Raw genomic sequence first — 24,763 nt, forward strand, 5'->3', positions numbered from 1 at the left:
CTCCCGCGTGGTTTCTCTCATGCTCTTCTGACCTCACCGATACAGAAGAAGTAGATTTACAGGCAACTTATGGTTTTCCCTCCTATATCATTCGTCCTGCTTCTCATGAAGGTCCACATCTTCCCCCCTAGGATGCATTTCCATATTCAGGGACCAAGTCTTACAAGGTTTTAGATTTCCCCTTCATCCTTTTTTCTATAATGTCAGCCGTTATTTTGATATCCCGCTGAACCAACTTGTTCCTCAATCTTTTTCTATTCTAATGGGTTTCATTGGGGTATCGAAATTGTTGGATTTTCCCTTGTCTCCCCGTCTTTTTCATCACTTCTTCATTCCTCGCCGAGTAGATGTGGGCGTTTTTAAATTTCAGTCTCGTCCTAAGGCCATTCTGTTTAACCGCATTCCTCCTCAAGGCGAATGGTATCGTAAATTTTTCTATATGCGTCTACCTTCTCCACCTCCGTTTCCTATTCAATGGATACATGATCTGCCTCCACTTCCTGACACCCAAGGTCTCCTCAATGATCCTTCTGTTGCCTCTGCCTTACCTAAACTGCGGGGAGCAAAATTCAGTTTGCCACATCTAATTGAAGAGGGCTTAATGTTTCCCTTTGGGATAGGCAACATTAACACTCCTTTGGATAGTTCCTTTGGATAGTTCCTTTGGTGAGTGTAATTATTTTACTTCGCCTTTGCTGATTAGTATATCTCTATAATAATGATGTTTATCCTCTGTTTTTGAGCCGATGCTATTCTTCCGGCTTTTATGTACAGGAATTCTGCTATGACCAAGTCCTTTATCAATAATCTTGGAGAACAATGGTTGTTGGCTCGCCGATCCGATCTCAATCCCTCTACCTTGGGCTTGCTTTCCGAAGAAGAACGACAAGCAGAGGGTGCCGCACTCATGGAAGAGGAAGAAGAAGAGCCTTTTGTTACTTTAGTTAAAAAGCCAAATCTTACCAAGGATTCTCCCTTTGGTGATTTCTTTGGTACTTTCGTGCAAAATCCTCTTGTTCCAGCGCCTATTTCTTTTAAGAAAGGTAAGGCACCGATGACGCCCACCAATATCATCTCCAATCCTGCTCTTCGAATGATGAGGCCCGGTCTGCTTATTTCTTCTTCTTCTATTGTTTCAGCCTCTCCTGCTTCTGCCTCTGAGATGGCCGCTATTTCTCCTGTGCCTTCTACATCCTTGGCATTGGCCTTGCCTCCATTGGCTTATGAGCCTCGAGCAAAACGAACACCTTACCGGAGATCTTCTCCCATTGTCAGCCCTTCAGCCGTTAGTGTTTCCACAATTGCAACAACCCTTCCTACACTACTACCTTCTATTCCCTCTAGTTCCTATTCTGCTCCTCCTGTTTTTACTGTCCCTTTTCCTTCCATTGCCTCCTCTTCTTCTCCATCTCCGGCTTCCTCTAATCCCCCTCCTTTATTTAGAGTGGCTGCGGGCTTACCTTCTCAATTAGGACAGCCTTCTAGTCCTCCTGGCTATGGCACTTTGCAACTGCAAGGTTTATTGGCTGAATCTTGGTCGTAGGGTTATGAACAATTACGAGGCCTTAGTCTCCCCCATCGAGCGGATCACCATAGTCGTCAAGCAGTGGCTGTAAGCATTCCTAGTTATGCGTTTATTAGCTTTATAACTTTATCTTTAACCTACATTATCCTTTTATTTAGTTTCTAGCCACAAGTCTGCATATTGATCAGCTGCTCACAGCTAAAGATCACGAGAACACTAAGTTGAAAGCTAAACTAGAGACATTGAAGGCTGCTTCGCCCTCTTCTAGTAGTGATAGGGCTCAGTTGCAAGAGCAGGTGGCCTTGCAAAATCAACAATTGGGAACCCTGAAGCAAGAATTGGAGGAATGTTAACAACTGTTGAAAGACAAAGAGCTTGCTAGGAAGACGTTAGAATTATAGGTGGAGAGGTTACACTCTGGTCTTCGACTAGAGATTGCTTTGAAAGAGAAAGCTCTTTTAGATGCTTCTCAAAAAAGCCTTATTTTAGAGAAATTAGAGAAGCTCCATAATAACTATCTTTATGACCAAGCTCAGGACTTAGCCTCTCATGATTTCACTCTCCTACAGGAACAAGAGCAACGAAAAGCTCAAGAGATTGAATTGTCATCGCTTCAAAATGAATTGGAGCAGCTTAGATCAGAGAAGAATGCTCTGACAACTCAGAACGCCAAGCTACAAGCTGATTTTCAAAGTTATAAGGAGCAGGAAAAGAGTCGGTGGGAAGAATGGCGGCAAGCTTACTTACAGTCCCCAGTATTTGCCAGGGAATTTGTTCGCAGGATAGTGGGTGCGCTAAATCATTCCGTATCAGGAGTTCTCCAACAGTTAAAAGAGGGTGGATATCTACCCAGGGAACCTCCCCTTTTTTTCATAAATCGTCGCAGGCTTAATGAAGAACTACCCTCAGATTTGAAAGGCCCTTTCCCAAATGTTTAAGGAAATTATTCATAAGAACTTGTAAAGTAAGAACTGACAGTAGGAAAAAATGCAGTTGATACTGAGTAATTAAGTACTTGCAAGGTGTAAGAAAACTTTGACACTTACTTGCTTCTCCTTTATGCTAGTTTAAGAATACTCCTTCCTGACATGCTTTTGATTGCTAAATATAAACTTTATTAGAAAATCCCTTGTTCATCTTTCATAGTTAAGCCTTGTCTTGATGGATTCTTCCTTAAGTAACATCCGGTATGCTTTGTATCTCCCCGAGGATGAATGATCTTAATTGAGACTAGATACGGAATTATTGATCTTCAGGCTGAATATAATATCCCAGCCGGATTTTGAATAAAGACTTTCATATATCTGGACTCCCATATAGAATCCCTTCTCAATTCCTGCTTAATTGGGCTTCGAAGCCAGGAGATTCTCTGATCATTTATGTCTTGCACGGGTTTAGAATCTTTGATCTCTTTTGTGAAGACTCATCTGATGTACTTCATATAATTTCCCGATGGTTCTGCTTCATATTGGTTTATAGTCTCCGGTTTCTCTATGAAGGTCCATCTGAGTTGCTTCATAGGATTTTGCCGATCGACTTTGGTTTATAGTCTCTGAGTCTACCTATGAAGTCTCATACGGGTTACTTCATAGGATTTACCCGATCGACTCTGATCTATCTTGGTTTATAGTCTCCGGTTTTTCTTATGAAGGCCCGTTCGGGTTACTTCATAGAATTTTTCCGATCGACTTTGGTTTATAGTCTCCGAGTCTACCTATGAAGTCCCGTACGGGTTACTTAATAGGATTTACCCGATCGACTTTGATCTGTCTTGGTTTATAGTCTCCAATTTTTCCTATGAAGGCCCTTCCGGGTTAGTTCAAAGAATTTTTCCGATCGACTTTGGTTTATAGTCTCCGAGTCTTCCTATGAAGGCCCAACCGGGTTACTTCATAGGGTTTTCTCGATCGACTTTGGTTTATAGTCTCCGAGTCTTCCTATGAAGGCCCGACCGGGTTACTTCATAGGATTTTCTCGATCGACTTTGGTTTATAGTCTTCCTATGAAGGCCCGACCGGGTTACTTCATAGAATTTTCTCGATCGACTTTGGTTTATAGTCTCCGAGTCTTCCTATGAAGGCCCGACCGGGTTACTTCATAGGATTTTCTCGATCGACTTTGATCTGTCCTGGTTTATAGTCTCCGATTTTTCCTATGAAGGCCCGCCGGGTCACTTCATAGAATCTTCCCGATCGACTTTGGTTTATAGTCTTCGAGTCTTCCTATGAAGGCCCGACCGGGTTACTTCATAGGGTTTTCTCGATCGACTTTGATTTATACGAAAGTATAATACTTGGGCTAACCTTGTGTTGGCTTGTAATTCCCTGAGGGGAGCTGAATAGGTCTTTAGGATTTTCCCTTATTTTACTGCTTGAAAAATAGAAAAGAGGCTTCTCCTGCTACTTATTCAATTTGTATGAACCATATTTATTTCCTGTGTCAGTATTTATCTTGCTTGACTTTCACCAAAGAAACAAAGTACATAAACTGTAAGTATCTCAATTTGCCTGGGAATTCCAATAACTGTGAACATATTTAAAGTAATATGATCAAATCAAGCTCGATAAGGTTGCAAATGATTAGTGCTCCAAGGGCGTTCCAACATTCTTCCTTCGGCATCTTGGAGATAGTATGAGCCTGACGCGAGCTTTCCTATCACTTTATAAGGCCCTCCCCATTGTGGTGCCAACTTGCTAACATCTCCCACAGGCTTAACTCGCTTCCATACCAAATCCCCTACTTGGAAGAATCTGGGGATGACCCTTTTGTTATAATTCTATCTCATCCTTTGTCGATACGATATAAGACGAGTAGCAGCTTTACCCCTTATTTCCTCAATCAAGTCCAGCTCCATAAGTCGTCGGTCTCTATTATCTTCATCATACAATTGTCTTCTATCAGACTCTACTCCTACCTCAATGGGGATTACTGCTTCTCCTCCATAGACTAACTGGAAAGGAGTGATTCCTGTAGCTTCACGAGGAGTAGTACGATATGCCCAGAGAACACTGGGTAACTCGTCTACCCAGCTACCTCCGACATGATCTAGCTTAGTTTTCAGTCCTCTAATAATCTCTCTATTAGTTACTTCTGCTTGGCCATTGCTCTGTGGGTAAGCTACAGAGGTGAAAGCCTGGGTAATCCCATAACTCTGATACCAGTCTAGGATTCTATCGCCTTGAAACTGCCTTCCATTATCAGAGACTAATTTATGAGGAATGCCGAACCTGCAGATTATATTTTTCCATAAGAATTTAATAACTGCATCTTCTGTAATGCTAGCAAGTGGTTCTGCTTCCACCCATTTAGAAAAATAATCCACGACCACCAACAGGAACCTCCTCTATGCAGCTGCCATAGGAAATAGACCCACTATGTCCATACCCCATTGATCAAAGGGACACGAGACTATAGAGGTTCTTAATAACTGGGTAGGGTGATGTAATATATTCTGATGCTTTTGACAAGAAATACAAGTTCTTACCAGTTTAGCTGCATCTTCATGTAGAGTGGGCCAGAAATATCCCGCTAAGAGGATTTTACGAGCCAAAGATCTCCCTCCTATATGACTACCACAAGAGCCTTGATGCACCTCCTGTAAAATAAATTGTGTGTCTCCTGTGCCTACACACTTGAGCAAAGGTCTGGAAAAAGCCCTTTTATATAATTGCTCCCCCACCATAGTATATTGAGCAGCTCGTTTCTTAAATACCCTGGCTTGTTCTGTATCTCTCGGAAGAAGACCTTGCTATAAATATAATATAATTTGAGCTCGCCAATCACCCTGAATTTCTATATCAGTCTGTCTTTCAATACAGGAAATTAACAGGGTCTATTCCACTGGTCGATCAAGACTCCATAGCACTACAGCAGAGGCTAATTTAGCTAATTCATCTGCCACCTGATTCTCCGATCGAGGAATTTTTTGTATGCTCACATCTTGAAATTGAGATTTCAACTTATCGAATGCCTCAGCATATAACTTGAGCCTGTCATTATTAATTTCAAAATTACCTGATAATTGTTGAGCTGCTAGCTGAGAATCAGAATATATAAGGACTCGAGCTGCTCCTACATGTCGAGCAGCCTGTAAACCAGTTATTAGAGCTTCATATTCAGCCTCATTGTTGGTAGCTCTGTAATTTAATCTAATGAAGAGTTGAAGTCTGTCTTCTCTTGGGGATATAAGAAGAATACCTATTCCACTGCCTTGTCTAGTTGTAGAGCCATCCACATAAACTTTCCAGGTATCTTCTTCTTCTGGGCCTTGAGCCTCTATGATGAAATCTGCTAGAGCTTGTGCCTTGATGGCAGAGCGGGGTTGGTATTGGATGTCATATTCCCCAAGCTCAGTTGTCCATTTGACTAACCGTCCTGATGCTTCTGGGTTGAGCAATACCCATCCAAGAGTGCTATTGGTTAAGACAACAATCTCATGTGCTAAGAAATATGGGCGTAACCTCCGAGCAGTCAATATTAGAGCATAACCCAATTTTTCTAGTGTAGTGTATCTACACTCAGCTCCTTTTAATAAATGACTAGAAAAATATACAGGTTGTTGCTCTTTTCCTTCCTGTCTAACTAATACAGAGGCTACGGCGTTTTCATTAGCTGACAAATATACCCACAGAGTCTTTCCTGCTATAGGTTTAGCCAACACAGGGAGGGTAGCCAAATAATCTTTCAATTCTTGGAAAGCCTTATCACATTCCTCATTCCATTGAAACTTATTAGCTTTTTTGAGTATTTTAAAGAAATGAAAACTACGATCGGCTGATCTAGAAATAAATCTAGACAAGGCTGTGATTCGGCCTGTCAATCTTTGAGCTTCCCTTAGGTTGCGGGGTGGCTCCATGCTCTGCAATGCCTTGACCTTGCTCGGGTTGGCCTCTATCCCCCGTTCGGAGACCATATATCCCAGGAATTTTCCTCCCTTCGCACCGAACAAGCATTTGCTTGGGTTCAACTTGAGCCCATACTGTCTTAATGTCTTGCAAGTCTCCTCTATATCCCTGCACAGATCAGCAGCTTGAAGAGACTTAATTAAGATGTCATCAACTTATACTTCCATATTCCTACCAATCTGCTTCTGAAAGACTTTATTCATAAGCCTTTGATAGGTTGCTCCTGCATTCTTTAGTCCAAAGGGCATAACATTATAACAATAAGTGCCTTCAGATGTTATAAAACTAACCTTTTCTTGATCCTCTTTGGCTAAGGGGACTTGATGATAACCTTGATATGCATCCAGCATGGAAATATACTCGCATCCGGTAGTAGAATCAACCAGTTGATCAATCCTGGGTAAGGGATAGTAATCCTTCGGGCAAGCTTTGTTGAGATCTCGAAAGTCAATGCACACTCGCCATTTATTCCCAGGTTTAGAGACTAACACCACATTAGCCAACCAGCTTGGGAATTGCACTTCCCTAATGTATCCGGCCTCCATAAGCTTTGTTATTTCTTCCTTGATAATCTGATTTTGCTCCATGCTGAAACTCCTCTTCCTTTGCATGACCGGGCGGGCATTCGGAAAGACATGCAAGGAATGTTCCATGACAGCAGGAGAAATGCCCAAAACTTCTTTGGGAGTCCAGGCAAATACATCATTATTCTTCTTCAAACATTGCACCAACTCAGCTTTAAGATCAGGATCAAGATCGGCTGCAACGTAGGTGGTAGATTCTGGCCGCCCAGTTTGGATTTGAACTTCTTCCTTCTCTTCATAAACCAGGACGGGCTGCTTTTCGTGAATGGCATTAACTTCCATTCTTTGAATCTTCCGAGCGGTGTTGGTCTCGGTTCGAATGATTTCTACGTAACATTTTTGGGCTGTCTTTTGATCGCCCCGTACTTCTCCGACCTGATCCTCCACGGGAAACTTAATCTTCTGACAGAAAGTAGAAACGACCGCCCTGAACTCATTCAGGGCGGGCCGACCCAATATCACATTATAAGAAGATGGAGCATCTACCACCATAAAATAAGATCTCCTGGTTCTCATCAGGGGTTCCTCCCCAAGAGAAATGGCCAACTTTATTTGCCCCAGAGGTTGCACTTCATTGCTTGTGAATTCATACAGAGGAGTTGCAATCGGTTGAAGTTCCATTGGATCAATTTGCAGCTGATCAAAAGCCTTTTTGAATATAATTTTGACTGAGCTACCAGTGTCTATGAAGGTATGAGCGATGGCGTAGTTGGCTATCACAGCTTTGATGATCAATGCGTCGTCATGAGGTATTTCTACCCCCTCTAGATCTTTGGGCCCAAAACTTATTTCAGGACCGGCTGCTCGTTCCATGTTGCATCCTACTGCATGAATCTCCAATCTTCGGGCATGTGCTTTTCTGGCTCTGTTAGAATCCCCATCAGTGGGTCCGCCCATAATCATGTTAATATTACCCCGAGCAGCATTGTTTCTATTCTCTTCCTGACGAGTCATCGTGGTTTCGGAAGGTGCTTTATCTGATACTTGGCTGGTACCAGCTGGGACCGGTATTGCTTCTTGCCGGGTTCCATCCAGGTGATATTCCGGTTTGAGCGGACTTTGCTGCCTGGGGTACTGTTGCCTGTAATAGTTCTGCCTCTGATAGCGCTCTTTATTGACTCGTCTATTTCTCAAAACAAAACAGTCATCAGAGTGATTACTGCTAGTCTCAAAACACCATCTCCTTGGTGCCTCTGGCTGCATCTCTACATGTTGTACAACTTGTGGACAATAATCTGGTTACCGATGAGGTGGATGAGTGGTTCTAGGTCCTCTCGGTGGGGGTACCGGGGTCGGAGCCTTCTCCTTCGCATGAGTAGGAGAAGAGGGAACACCTTCTTTCCTACGAGCAGCTTGGGCTTCTTCTACGTTAATGAACTTAGTGGCACGTTCAATCAGGGAATCAAAATTAACAGGAGGATTTCTCACCAAATCTTTAAAGAAATCATTATCATTTAGACCCTGAGAGAAAGCACTTACTAATATTTCAGTAGTAGCATTAGGTACATCTGTAGCTACCTGATTAAACCTTTTAATATATGCCCGGATGGATTCTTTAGACGCCTGCTTAATTGAAATTAGGCTCCATGGGGTCTTATGATACCTTTTGTTGCTGGAGAAATGATGCAGAAAGACTTTCTTGAAATCTTTAAATTTTTGAATAGACTTTTCAGGTAATCTTTTGAACCAGCGCTATGCTTCTCCCCCAAGAGTAGTGAGAAACATCCGACATTTCACCCCATCGGAGAATTGTTGCAACAAAGCTACATTCTCAAATTTCAACAAGTGATCTTCCGGATCTGTGGTTCCGGTATATTCTCCAATTTGCAGATTCTGATATTGCTTAGGAAGTAGGTCATCTAATACACTTTGTGAGAATGGGGAGATGACCTTTTCTGGTGAACTATCACTGGTTATCATTTTAATCTTACGCTTCTCTCTGTCCGGCGCCTCACCAGAGGACTCTTGGAACACAGGCTTCTTACCCCCTGGATCCAAGGGAGTGCGAAGGAAGGCTCGTGGACGCCTGGTTGGAGAAATAGTAGTTGGAGGAAAATACAAAGGTTCATCTTCTTCCATCTCCTTTCCTTTTCGATACTCAGTAGTTGATATCGCCGGATGATGAGCCGTCGGCAGAGTGGCCCCAGTATGAGCTTGCAGTTGTTGTTGCTGTTGTTGTAGGGCTTTCTGAACGTGAGAATTAATGAGGAGATCTAAATCTTCGCGGCTGATAGTAAGTAGGTTCGACTTCCCAGCCTCTTCCATCACGTAGTCTCAGATTCAGACGAAAGTTCCCACAGACGGCGCCAAATTTGATCCTATCTGAGAAGCTGACCGTGAAGGAGATCTGGAAGAAGGAAACCCACTGTAATGACGAAGACTAATGCCGGTGAAATCTCGACCCGAGAAACCCAAAGCGGATTGGAAGAAAAACTAGAATCACCGAAGGAAATCTGCTAAGTAGGAAGAAATCCCCGTCCAAATAGGAGAAAACCGAACTTTCAAACTCCCGAAGCTCCCTGCGCACAAGAGACCAACCAACACTATCGTCGGTGACCTAAGACCGGGGTGGGAATCCCTGGCTAGGCCCTACGACGCTCAAGTTAGTGATCTCTCTTGATGTCGAGGAAGGAAGGAGAAAGAAGATGAACAGTAGCCAGAAAATTAGGGATGTGAACTTACCTAGCCAACGGAGAGGATTCTCCCTTTTATACCACTTCATATAACCTCCGTAGTCATGAAGGGGACCCCGGTTTGTTAGAGTTCGTTATGACATCAGCTGCGTACTTGGGGAAGATGATTTTTAAGGAATCTTTTTTGTACCCCAGATGTACCTTCTTTGTCGTTTAGCGCCTGCAAGACAAGCTGAAAGCATATTTCCCGCCAAAATATATATTCTCTATCATGAATTATTCTATTTGGTATATTCATGTATGATTCTTCTTCATGTGACTTCTATTTGTATATTTGTTGTGTTAAAAAATAACATTTTATTCAACATGTTTCTAAGGTATTCATTGACTGAACTATGCGGGTTTTTTGCTCAAAAGAACCCTCTTGACCGATATTGATCTATCTTTGCTTTGGAGTATGTATCGGTCGTTATTGGCTTACCTTCATACGGCAAGCATGTATCGACCGATATTGGCCTATCTTCGTTCGGCAGGTATGTATCGACCGATATTGGTCTATCTTTGCATCGGAGTATGTAGCGGTCGTTATTGGCTTACCTTCATACGGCAAGCATGTATCGACCGATATTGGCCTATCTTCGTTCGGCAGACATGTATCGACCGATATTGGTCTATCTTTGCTTCGGAGTATGTATCGGTCGTTATTGGCTTACCTTCATAAGCCAAGCATGTCTCGACCGATATTGGCCTATCTTCGTTCGGTAGGCATGTATTGACCGATATTGGCCTACCTTCGTTTGGCAGGCATGTATCGACCGATATTGGTCTATCTTTGCTTCGGAGTATGTAGCGGTCGTTATTGGCTTACCCTCATACGGCAAGCATGTCTCGACCGATATTGGCCTATCTTCGTTCGACAGGCATGTATCGACCGATATTGGCCTACCTTCGTTTGGCAGGCATGTATCGACCGATATTGGCCTACCTTTATTCTGAAAGTATGTTTCGGCCATTATTGGCCTTTCTCCTTTGACTCTTTCTTCCTTTTCTTTCCTTATCTGAAGACCCAGAAAACCTAACTCATATCAACAGTGTTGCTTTCTACTAAACTAGCTGACAAGTGATGGACCCAGTAGTACATCCACCACTTGTGATTTTGCGGTCTAATTTGCACCCGGCATAATCTGAGTCAGAATACCCTATCAATTCAAAGTTATTGGTTCTTGGATACCAAATTCCTACATTTGTTGTTCCTTTACACTCCGTTTAGAATCCTATGGAATTGAATTCCTATGGTAATTGGAATTCAATTCCATAGTTTGGAATGAATTTTTGAGATGGATTTGATATGGAATTCAATTCCAATTCCATTCAAAATGTGAACAGTAAATCAGACCTCAAATGGTCGGATTTGGATAGGGAATTTACCATGAACAACTAAAATTACTTAATTGCCCTTTTAACTTAAAACTTTTTTTCCATCTGCCGACTCTTTTGTTTTCTCCTGCCTTTCTCCCGTGTGTCGTTTCTCCTTGCGCCAAAAACTTCTCCTTGCACCGTTTCTCCCGTGCACCACCTTTTTCATACTGCTGTCGGCCACCTTCTTCCCGTGCGCCACCTTCTTCCCGTCGCCACCGCTATATCATCAATCGGAGGTATGGATGTTGTTGATTTTGTGCTTCGTTGATTTTGGCCCTTGTTTTGTTTTGTGCTTTATTGGTTTTACCTTTGTTTGGTTTTTTTCCGTGTCTATTAGAAATAGCTTTTGATGCAACATCAACCAAGTCCTGGTGTTGCTGATCAAATGCCTGCAAATCTCTGACATTGAAAATTCTAGGGATTCAAGTGAGGATGGAAGGATGTTAACAACTTTATTACTATGATCAAAAACTGAGGAAGATGATGCCGCAGGTGAAATTAAGTCTTGACAATTACAAATATCCAACAGAAAGGATGCTAACAAATTCTTGTGACTCAACCTTAGTTATGAGGATAAATGGTTAGTTTTGAGGATAAAATGGTAAATGTATAAGAATGGAATTCAATTTAAATAGATTCCAAATTAAGGAATTCAATTCTATTCTATTATTCACTAATCCATTCCAACCATAGGAATTGAATTCAATTCCTGCCAAAATTCAATTCCTAATGTAATTCAATTCAATTCCTTCACTTAAGTTGTTTCCAAACAGGGTGTTAAGGTATCTAAAGATTCTTTTGACTTGAGTCAAATGAGATTCTTTAGCACAGCTTTGGTATCGAGCACACATACTAACTGCAAATAAAATATCTAGTCAACTTGCAGTTAAGTATAGTAGGCTACCTATGGCACTCCTATAGTATTTTAAATCAACTGGTTTTCCATTGGGGTAATTATCTAAGATTGTGTTCACTGCCATGGGTGTTTTTATCTCTTTAGTGTTTTCCATTCCAAATTTCTTAAGTAGCTTCTTAGTATATTTTTGTTGATAAATGTAATTTCCTTCATTCGTTTGTTTGATTTGTAATCCTAAAAAATAGGTTAATTTACCTACTAGACTCATTTCAAACTCGTGTTCCATTAGGCTTGTAAATTCATCTAAAAATTTTGAATTTGTTGAACCAAAGATTATATCGTCTACGTAGATTTGGGCTATAAAAATATCTTCTTTTATTAACTTAACGAATAGGGTTGGGTCAATTTGACCTTGGTTGAACCCTTTAGAGATTAGGTACAAAATAAGTCTTTCATACCATGTCCTAGGTGCTTGCTTAAGTCCATATAAAGGCTTTTTTTAATTTATAGACATGGTCAGGGTGTTCTAGATTTTCAAACCCAGGTGGTTGTCCTACGTAGACTTCTTCTTTTATTAGTCCATTTAGAAACATGGATTTAACGTCCACCTAATATAATCTGAACCCTTTGTGGGCTGCATAACTAAGTAACATTCTAATGGACTCTAATCTGGCTACCGGGGTGTAACTCTCATCATAGTCAAGTCCTTCTACTTGACTAAATACTTTAGCAACTAGCCTGACTTTATTTCTGGTAATTTCCCCAGTTTCACTTAATTTGTTTCTAAATACCCATTTTGTTTCTATTACCTTTTTGTTTTTGGGTGGTGGTACTAATTCCCAAACTTCATTATGCTCAAATTAAGCTAGTTCTTCTTGCATAGCTATGACCCAGTCTAGGTCAAGTAGGGATTCAGCTATGGTTTTGGGTTCAATTTTTGAGATTAAAGATATTTGACTTAGATTTCTAAAAGATGACCTAGTTTGAACCCTTAGGTCTGGGTTACCAATTATTTGATCAGTTGGATGATTAGGGTTGACTCTTATAGTTCTAGGAGGTTGACTCTCTTGAGGTTGTTCTTCTTCTTCATGACTTAGAGGTTGGTTGGTTCCTTCAGAATTATTGTAGTTGAGTTTGTTCTAGGTTTTGTTTGGATTCTTCAAATTTCACATTGGTAGTCTCTTCAATTCTTAATGTCACTTTATTATAGACTCTGTAACCTCTACTGTTTAAGGAGTAGCCTACAAAGATTCCATTTTCTACTTTAGAGGTGAATTTTCCTAAGTGTTCTCTTGTGTTTAGGATGAAGGCTGGGCATCCAAATACTTTAAAATATTTTATATTGGTTTGTTTGTTATAATAAAGCTCGAAGAGGGTTTTATTATGTGTTTTATTTAGTGTTATTCTATTTTGTACGTAGCAGGCTGTACTAACAGCTTCTGCCCAGAAATATTTAGGTAGGTTGTATTCATTTAGCATTGTCTTAGATGCTTCAAGTAGAGTTCTATTTTTTCTTTCTACAATTCCATTTTGTTGGGGAGTTTTAGGACATGAAAATTCGTGATGATAGCCAATTTTAAGGTAAAATTTATTAAAGTTATGATTTTTAAATTCTCTCCTGTTGTCACTTCTAATTCCTTTAATTTTAATGTCTTTTTCATTTTCAACTTATTTACAGAAGTTTGTAAATATTTCAAAAGTTTCATCTTTATTTTTTAAGAATTTGACCCATGTGAACCTGGAGTAGTCATCTATTATGACTAGACAGTATATACTTCCATTTATTGATTTGACTCCATGGGAGTCAAATAGGTCTAGGAGTAGAAGTTCTAATATTGAGTTGGTTTATGATTGATTAGTTGGTTTGTGAGTAGATTTTGTTTGTTTACCTTGTTGACAAGCATTACATATGGTTGAGTCTAAGTTAGGTAATTTTGGTAAGCCTCTAACTAATCCATTTAATTTGTTTATGTTTTTGAAATTTGTGTGTGACATTCTTCTGCGCCATAACCAAGTTTCTTCTTTTTGTGTTAAATAACACTTAACTGAAGAAGTGGTTAAGTTGATTGCATAGATGTTATCTTTTCTAAATCCTTTTAGACTAATGATGGGATTATCTAAATGTTTGATTAAGCATTTTGTTGATAAGAATTTAACCTTATACCTAGTGTCACACAATTGACTTATACTTAGAAGATTATATTCAAAATTTTCAACAAGTAAAACATTTGTAATAATGAAATCTATTTTTAATTCAATGTTACCTATACCGATTACCTTGAGTTTGCCATTGTTTCCAAAGGCAACTACTCCTAGACTCTTGTAGGTAAGTTTGGTGAATTTGGTGTGATCTCCAGTCATATGCTTAGAGTACCCACTATCCAAAATCCGCCTGATTTCCTACAATAGGTAGGAGTTAAAGTTAGTCTAATTTTATTCTTTTAAAGTCATTTTTAAGATTGATCATTCTATGTGAGTGTGTGAGTTAATTTTACAAAAAAATTTAAGTTAAAAAAAATTAACTTTGATTTTAAAATGAATTTTTAAGTTAAAAATATTAAGTTTAATTTTCAAATAAATTTTTAAGTTAAAAAGTAAGTTTAATTTTAAAATAAATATTTTTTAAAAAATTTAATTTTAAAATAAATTTTTGAGTTAAAAAAAATTAAGTTTCATTTTAAAATGAATTTTTTAAGTAAGAAAAATTAAGTTTAATTTTAAATGAATTTTTAAGTTAAAAAATAAATTTAATTTTAAAAGGAATTTTTTTACAAATATAAGTTTAATTTTAAAATAAATTTTTAAGTAAAAAAAATTAAGTTTAATTTTAAAATGAATTTTTAAGTAAAAAAATTTAGTTTAATTTTAAAATGATTTTTTTTAAAAAAAAAATTGAGTTTAATTTTAAAATAAATTTTTAAGTAAAAAAAATTAAGTTTAATTTTAAAATGAATTTTTTAAGTAAAAAAAATAAGTTTAATTTTAAAATGATTTTTTTTTAAAAACAATTAAGTTTAATTTTAAAATAAAGTTTTTAAGTAAAAAAATTAAGTTTAATTTTGAAATAAATTTTTAAGAAAAAAATTAAGTTTAATTTTAAAATAAATTTTTAAGTTTAAAAATAATTTAAGTTAATTTTTTTTAAAAAAAAAATTTTTAAGTTAAAAATAACTTTTTGGTTAAAACAAAATTTAAGTTTAATTTTAATTTTAATTTGATTTTAATATTGATTTTAATTTTTATTTTAATTTTAATATTAATTTAATTTTAATTTTAATTTATTTTAATTTTAATTTAAATTTAAATTTATTGTTAATTTAATTTAATTTAAATTGGGGTCTTAGTCATCTCACCTGATCTACGTTTTCAATAAGGGAATCCTATAATTTTGTGAGATGAATTAGGTTTAATTTTAGGATTTGGTTTTGACTTGTGTTAGATTCAGGTTTGGCTTTGGGTTCAACAGATAAGCGTTCTTTGGATAAACTTCTGGGCTATGGTGAGTCACTTGGACATCATTAGAGTAACCATGCCTTCGAGGTTTTTCAAATAGTCCTATCCACTGGACTTAGTACAAAACCTTGGTCTAACTTGTTAGGATCCATAAAGGGTAGCTTCGGTCCGTTCCACTTAGCCAAATGCACCAGGTCAAAGCCATATCTTCCTAGACATGCATAGACTAAGCTTCCCTAACGTATTATCATCCAAAATTCACCAATACCATTTTTCAAGTTAAACTTGAGTCCCCTTTTCTAATTAATCCTAAGTACCCTGCCGGGTAGATTACTTTACGTTACTCTTCCGGGTAGGTTAGTTTTGGAGGTGCCGGCTATTCTGGAGCCTCCCCTTGAATTATTGGCCGTTAATTTAATTTTTAGTTTTAGGTTTATGTCTATTTCTTTTATAGTTATAATTTACTTGGTGATAGTCTAAGTTTTGATGAGTTTTAAAATATTTAGATTTTGAATTTTTTTGTTAAGGTTTGTATTTTGGGTTTTGATTTGGTTTATTCGAATTTATATAATATATTTTTTCTTTAGGTATATAGTATTGGTTAAGTCCTACTTGCGTGATCAAACACGCTTTCGGAACCCAGGCTTTACTCATTGGTTTGTGTTGGGTTATTAATGATTTAAAAGTTTTGTTTGAGTTTGACTTATATCCAAGTCCGATTTTGTTATAACATGCCTTTGGTTATTTAAAATTAGATTTAAGTTTTTTGATCTTGTTGTAAATTTTTCTAACATTTCTTTTAAATTATTAATTTCTGATTTTAGTGTTAGATTCTCCTTCTTAAGTATTAGATCTTGAGTTGGATTATTATTCACAATTCATTCCTTGAGGTTTTGATTCTCCTCAAGGAGTGATTTGTTTTCACTTTCTAATTTATCTAATTTACTATTTAAGCAAGATATAATTTTAAAAAACTTTCGATTTAAAGTTAGGTATACCTCTTCGGAACCTTCGGAAACGAATATGGACTCGTGGCTCGATTCGGGTTCGGACCCGTCTTCTGATTCGTCTTCCGACTCAGCTTCGTAGGCCATTAGCGCAAGATGACTCTGGTGCTTCTGATCTTCGACCTCCGATTCGTCCGAGGAGGAGTCGTCCCACGTCACTTTGAGGGCCTTCTTTTTGGTAAGCTTCGTTTTGTCGATCTTCAATTTCGGACACTCATTCTTGTAGTGTCCCTTCTTGTTGCATCCGTAGCATGTCACGTTCCTCGGTTCGATTGGAGAACTGATCTTTTGTAGATCCTTCTTGCTGAAGCTTTTCTTTCTCCTGGTGAACATTTTTCTTATCAAGTTCACCAGGTACTCTTCGTTTTCGGAGTCTTGGTCAGAGTCTTCTTTAGGTTCAGGCTTGATCTTCTTTTCTTTGGAGGAACCTGCAAATAAAGCAATACCTTTCTCGGCTCCAGCGTTACACTGCTCATGTAACTCTAATTCATAGAATAATTTATCTAATTTAAGTTTAGAGAGGTTCTTAGAAATTTTGTAGGCATCCACGATGGATGCCCACAAATAGTTGCATGGAAACGCGTTTAATGAATACCTAATTAGGTCTCTGTTGTCCATCTGGTGGCCTATCACGTGGAGCCCGTTGAGGATGTCTTTGATCCTCACGTGGAGCTGACTTGCTGTTTCTCCTTCCTACATTTTTATATTCAAAATTTTATTTAACAACAAATCCCTTTTTGTTACCTTAGCATCGCTAGTTCCTTCATGCAGTTCTATCAATTTATCCCATATCCCTTTCGTGTTCTGATGCGGTCCGACCCGATTCAACTCTTCCCTTGTCAATCTGCATTGTAGCGTGTTGATCGCCTTGTTCTCCGTTGATGCCTTCTTCTTTATGTCTGACGTCCATTATTCAGGATCTAGTAGATTCCCGGAGCTGTCAACTGGTGCTTTGTAGGCTTTTGTGATGTTGAGCCACTGGTCGAAATCTGTCTTGAGATACACCTCCATTCGCTTCTTCCAGTATGGGAAATCATCCCCTTTGAATAGGGGAGGTCGCACTTAGCTGAAGCCTTCAATTTGAGACATCCTGCACACAAGAGAGTAGCGACAAAAAAATCCCAAGATTTGGTCTTGGATTTAGTAGTGCGGGAAAAATAGAATTAATAAAGAAAACTAAATTGGTGTTGCACCAATTTAGATTAACTGCAATGGAAAAAAAAATTCCAAAAAGGTAATAATACCAGTTTGGAATTATATGAAAAACTGAAAACCGAAAGAAGAGAGAAAAGATTTTAAAACAGATCACCCCCTTGTCTGATTGGTGGTTGCACCAAATCAGAGTGGTACCTGCTCCGATACCACTTGTCAGATCATGAATTTCGATAGGGGGGTGAATATCAAACTAAAATTTCAAACGAGTACGCAGCGGAAAGTACGAAAATGAGACAAAGTGTCACGCCCCAGGTAGTCCCTGCCAGAAGAAATTTCGACAGCATCTCCCCTGTATGGGTGACAATATGAATCCAGAATACATATATCCATACATCGGGCCACATGGCCGGAACAATACTATACAAATAATAATCAAACCACGCAGTTTATATCAACATTCTACATAGTTTAATATGAACAATCCACGCTGTTTATATCAAAAGAAAAGATGATATAGAAATCATCGCAGATATATGTATAACATCCTACTCCACTACAACGAAGAAAATGAAATCCATGATGTAATGAAAATATTCATAGCTAAAAACAAAAGTAGCAAACCCAAAGGTTTAACATAAAATCCACAATACAAAACCCACATCACAAGTGTAAAAATGTAGTAACGAAAATAGAGATCGACTATAGAAAATCCTCGCGACAAGGGGGCTAGCGACTGGAATCTCTCCTGACGACCTTAACCTGAAAAATAGTAATATAACGGTGTGAGTCCAAAGAACTTAGCAGGTAATCCAATAGATATGTACAGCAACATATAACTACCAGCAACAATCCTACGGCACAGTATCCTAACAGTACAACATATAGTTCAGTTTCCTAACAGTAAAGAGGTATGCATAACTGAATAAACTGCAGTAATCAACAATAGGCATGTAATATAGTCTACTGCAAGAATAATAAGAAATACAATACTGAAATAAACTGTACTCACCTGCGAGGCTTGGAAAAATGACTGTGGGCATACACAGATAAAAATAGTCAGAGCAAATAAGCATGTATCCTGTATGCATGTCAATCATATGCAGTCATCCAAGTGCACCATCCAATATGCAACAATCACAATAAATGCAATCTGTGAATATGATGTAATATGACATAGTCACCCCTGACATCAGTCAGCCATCTCACACACAATGGTGAGGCCGAGTGGGTAGGGCTGTGACACCGTGCACTCTGCTGTCACTACCCCTGATGAGTGACCGAGTGGGCGGGATGCTGTCGGAGTACACCTATCCTCCTACTTCAAATCATAGTGAGGGAGCGCAATGCTCTCATCTCCCGATACACAATGACGGGGAGGGACCCCGGCGTGCTACCACGCTCTTGTCACGCTACCCATGAGCGTCCTAGCGGAGCACCACCGAGCAACCTACCATACACACCCTGAGTGTTGTGCCACTACCCATGCAGTGATCACGTTATGTGCAGGCCCATGTAGTCGGCCGACGAGCTCAACAATAATAGAGTCGTCAATCGCCCAGCATGCAATCATGCAATATGGTGCATGCGGCTACAGTATGTCATACCTGAACATATCCTCCTCCATATGTGTAGGTGCCGAAAAGATAAACACATATATAACAAGGATAATAAACAACATGAATCCAACATCACCTATCCAACATATCTATCAACTAATCCAGTATAGAGGGAAGCACAATAAATACCTCCATCTCTATGAACACAGATAAACATAGCCAGGAAGAAAACATGCTAGACTAATGTATAGCAGCTAACAGTAGAAGTATGTATCAGGTATCAACTAGCTAAACCCAGGGAAAGTGCTAAACTACCAATCACTAGTAATTATATATAAATTATACATATCATAAGACAATATCGAAAAGATAAGTCAAAGGGTACCCGCCTCAAATAGCAGGTAGTATCACGTCAAATCCAACGTCAAGACACCTGTCTTGAATCAGAGTTCTGTGTCAAACAAACAAACAATATATATATTTTATTTAGCTAAATCCAAATGAATAGCTATATAAAATCCCTAATACTAAATTAGGGCAAAACCCTAACCAAACACAATCACAACCTACCTAATTAATCTAACGGTCAATTAGGGTTAGTTATCATTCCCTAATCACCAATTAGATTAGAAATCTAAACTTAGATTAAATCCAATAGTTGACTAGGGTTAATTGTCTTAACCCTAATCATTCCATAAGTTTAATCTAAGCAAACAAATCTAATCACAATCGACCACTAATTACAACCTCTAGTCAAACCTGCATATGATCACGTAATCAAACCCTACCTAAATCTACACATAATCCACAACTAAGTAGTTCACAGAGAAAAGAACTCACCTCACTAATCGAAAGCTACAGGTGATGCTGTTGGAAATCACCTTACGATCACAATTCCAGCATCACAGCATACAACACCTACTAGAATCAATCGGATCACACCAACAAGAATTAACTAATCTGATCAAGATTGGAATCCAACACCAACTCTACTCACCTTACCATAACCTGAATAGATGCTGCCGAAACCAAACTGAGCTATTGGATCAAAGAACACCACAGCAAAAGAACAGAACCTCACTTCCTTGACACCAATCGGATCAAGAAGTAGGCCAAGCAAGAAGATGACTGATCAAGCACAACCCTTCTAGCCTTTGCCCGACAGCTCAAGAACACCTCATCGATTCCAAATTCTTCAACCGAATCCCCCAATCAGCCGCAAGAAGAGGAGGATAAATCTGATCAGGGGAAAAATGAAACACAAGTCTGATCCGATTCCTTTCCTAAACTAGAACAAGCAGGATCAACACTGTGAAGATCTCTAATCTAGCTAAACCTTAAATCAACAATGATTCGACGAAACCTTACCTCTCTAGATCACCTCCCGATGGCGTCCCTGTCCGATCCGGTTGGAGAAGACATAAATTGCTCTGTAAGCAGCGTGAGGAAAGAAGAGAAGAGGTCGATCGATTGGGAGACGACGTGAATCTTGTTCCTCGTCGTGCCCTAGCCACCAAGGAGTTGTCGTTCGGCCGCAGACACCTCCAGAGTAGAGACCCTTCGGCCGGATATAGCTTGGACTTCCTCGGCACCGCCGAGCTCTGACGACTTCCTCCTTGGGCGACGTCGACGATGGTCGAAGGTTCGTCGGCTTCGATTCATCCGCGCAAGAACAACGAGAGGAAGGGGGGAAAAGGAGGTCGGGTTGGGTGGAGAGAATAGATTGGGATCGGCGATTGGTTGGAGGAAAGAAAAAGGAAATATATTTATAAACAAAACATTTCCTCACTTAAATGTGTATCCTAAACAGGCTTAATCCACACCCGCCGTTCGATCCCCTCAAAACCCTCTGTATTGTTGGTGCAACCTTAGGTCAAGGTTAACCTGGTTGACCAGACTCGAGTTGACTTGACTTGAGTTGTGTTTTGATGTTTGACGAGTTATGTTTGACAATGTTTGACGTGAACAGAAAAGTTATATCTTGATGTTTTACAAGGATACAAGCTTGGGAGATTGTGGGTGCAACCCGTGGTCAAGGTTGACCTGGTTGACCCGAGGTGAGTTGACCTGACTCGGAAAAGTCCAAGCAGGGAGCTTGGCACGGGAAAAGTTCAAGCAGGGAGCTTGGCATGGGAAAAGTCCAAGCAGGGAGTTTGGCATGGTGAAAAGTCCAAGCAGGGAGCTTGGCACGGGAAAAGTCCAAGTATGGAGACTTGGCATAGAGAAGTCCAAGTATGGAAGCTTGGCACATGGGAAGTCGGAGAGGGCTCGGTAGCTCGTTCTCCGGACTGTGGTCAGAGAGGGCTCGGGAGCTCGTTCTCTGGACCGGATGGAAGTCGGAGAGGGCTCGGTAGCTCGTTCTCCGAACTGTGGTCAGAGAGGGCTCGGTAGCTCGTTCTCTGGACCGGATGTGGAAAGTCCTGGTGAGTGAAGCCAGTCAGTTGTGAAAACCCTAGTGAGTGAAGCTAGGTGAAAGTCCTGGTGAGTGAAGCCAGGCAGTGGGAAAGTCCTGGTGAGTGAAGCCAGGCAGTGGGAAAGTCCTGGTGAGTGAAGCCAGGCAGTTGGAAAGTCCTGGTGAGTGAAGCCGGCCAGATTGGAAATCCTGGTGAGTGAAGCCAGGTGAAAACCCTAGTGAGTGAAGCTACGTGAAAGTCCTGGTGAGTGAAGCCGGGCAAGGGAAAATCCAGATGGATCAAGGGTGATCGGACATCTGGTGTTGAGAAGGTCAAGTAGGTCAAGGGAGTGACCGGATACTTGACACGAAGAGAAAAGTCCAAGTGGGTCAAAGGGATTGACCAGACACTTGGTGGGGAGTCTTAGCAGGTCAAGAGAGTGACTGGATGCTAAGCATGATGTACCAAGAGGTCAAGGTTGATCGGATATTGGTTTGGACTTGGTTTGGGCAAAAACCAAGACCTGGATCGGTCTGGAGACCGATCAGAAAGCGATCAGTGCCTCTGTGAGCTTATTGATCGGTCTGGGGACCGATCAGCAGGAAGCATGACCGGTCCCCGGGACCGATCAGGGTACGCACAGAGAGTTGGGCAACTCTCTGTGAGAGTATTCTGATCAGTCTGGGGACCGATCAGCATAGAGCCTGATCGGTCCCCACGACCGATCAGATCAGCCCCAGACCGATCAGGGTGATGCCTGATCGGTCTGGCCCTAGCCGTTGGCTCACAATGGCTAGTCTTCTGTTCTTCACAGGTGCAGTGCAGGTTATAAAAGGAGTTCAAGGGCTTCTAAAGTGACTGCTCTTAATCTTCTTCAACTTCTCCGAAGCTTCTGCTTCTTCTTGATCTTCCTCTTGCTTCTGCAAGTTATTGCTTCTGCTGTTTTAGAGCTTTGTTAAGCACGCTTCCGAAGCTTCGCGTGAGCTTCCTCAACTTCTTCGACTGGTTTCAGCTGCTGCTGTGATTCTGTGAAGTTGGTGCTTCATCTACAGATTTCAGTCGACGACGAGAAGGCAAGCAAGAGTTGTTACATTCAACTTTATATTTGTATCTTGCTGTGCTTCTTGTACTTGTACTCTGATCTTGCTGTTGCAAGAGTTTGTGGTGAGGTTTCTCCACCCAGAAGGAGTTCTTATTAGCCGGTTTTTCGGGAACTCATCCACCGACGGATTGATAGGCTTCGTCCACCTTACGGACACGCCGAGGAGTAGGAGTTTCATCTCCGAACCTCGTTACATCGTCGAGTTCAAGTTTGAGGTTTGATCTTTCCTTTTTGCGTTTCTATTTAGTTATTTCCGCTGCGTTAACCCTAATCGTAGGAAGAAACGAGCAATTTGGGGTCGGCTATTCACACCCCCCCTCTCTAGCCGCGATCATCGATCCTAACAATTGGTATCAGAGCAAGGTTGCTCTTCGTCGGATTCACACCCGTGGGAGCACAAGCTAGAGATGGATCAGCTTGGGGAGGACATCACGATTCCACCCTTCTACGATCGCGACGACTTCGCGTATTGGAAGGTAAGAATGAGGTATTTTTTTATGACTAACCTTGAAAATTGGAGTTGTGTTCAATTAGGTTTCAAGCCTCCGATGAACAAGAAAGGAGAAACCCTAGAGAATAAGAAGTGGACCAAGGAACAAGTCCACCAATCCCTAGTCAACGATGAGGTATTGAAAATTTTTGAATTTTCTTTACCTAATGATGTTTTGTGTAGGATAGGTGGATATAACGATGCCAAGGAGTTGTGGAACAACTTGGCAAAGTTCCATGAGGAGAACTCCACTTCAAGTCATGAAGAGGAGTCAAGTGAGCCAAGTAGCTCACTTCATGGAGGAATGGATTTAGAAGTTGAGGGCCACTCAACATCTAAAGAAGAAGAGGAGGAGAGTTCTTCTTCAAGTTCGGAGCAAGAAGAAGAAGCTTCTACCTCCGGAAGAGATGAAGGAGAGAGCGTTCATCCATCCTCAACTCTAGGTAACTCAAGCCATTTAAGTTCTAGTAAATTACATATATTATGCTTTGAGTGTAGGGAATTTGGACATTACAAGAGTAAATGTCCAAAAAGGGTTAGGAAGACTCCACCGGCGCCAAAGATCAAGGAAGCCGGAGTCCCGATACGCAAGAGCAAGGAGCACGTGGTGTGCTTCCAATGCAAGCGAAGGGGACATTATCGGAGCCAATGTCCGAGGGGGAGGCAACCTCACAAGGACAAGAAGACGAGCACATCGATAGGGGGAGCTAAGGCAAACCCTAAGGTAATCTCTAAGGCACATTATTGCAATAATAATAAGACACATGCTAGTAGCCTTATTGCTATTGTTAATAATGGTAAGCATGAAAACATTAGAAATCGATACACACGCTTAGGTGCTAAACATGTGAGCCTAGATAAGGATAACACTAGGAAAGCCAACCCTAGAATTAACCCATCTAAGGCTAAGGAAAACCTAGGTAGGAATCCCAAATCAACTAGACACATGCCTAGGAATGCCTCAAAGAAAAATGACAAATCAAGTCTTGAGGTATTAAAGAAGGAAAATCAAGTCTTGAGGTCAAGACTTGACATGTTAGAAAAGACCCTTAAAAATTTGGAAAATTCAACTCTAGGGTCTAAGGGTCAAAAACCAAAGACAAAGGACAAGAGAGGTTTGGGTCACAAACCTAAGTCCCAAATGGTCAAGCCCACTTATCACAATGTTCCATTCGATTATGGAACAAAATCTAGGGCTAGGAAGACCATCAACAAGGTCACAAGGGGAGTCACCCCTAGAGTTGATCTTGTTGAGTCCCGAATGACCAAGGCTTTAAAGCCTAGGAGGGTCATTAGGAGGGTTGCTAGAGAAGTCATCCCTAGTGAATACTTAGTGAACCCAATGAGCTCAAATAGGTATTGGGTACCTAGGAGCGTGATTCCATCACGCTAGATGAGTTAGGGTGTGCCAACCTTACTTGACTAGGTAGTTAACCTAATCATGGCAAAAGGTTGCACTTTAGAAATTTTCAAGGTGTAATCAAGCCTTGAAAATGAAATGAAAATTATTCCTAAGGTGATTAGGATGTGCCAACCACATTTGAGGAATTTTCTAGAGTCAATCTAGTTGGCACATAGTGATCTAAAAGTCTTGAGGATATGATTTTAGGTCTATTACACTTAGGAATATAGAATTTATGGCAAAATGATTAAAATGATCAAAAATGGCAACTAAGGCTAGAATTA

This window comes from Zingiber officinale, chromosome 10A (genome assembly GCF_018446385.1).
Source record: "Zingiber officinale cultivar Zhangliang chromosome 10A, Zo_v1.1, whole genome shotgun sequence".
NCBI classification, from domain to species: Eukaryota; Viridiplantae; Streptophyta; class Magnoliopsida; order Zingiberales; family Zingiberaceae; genus Zingiber; species Zingiber officinale.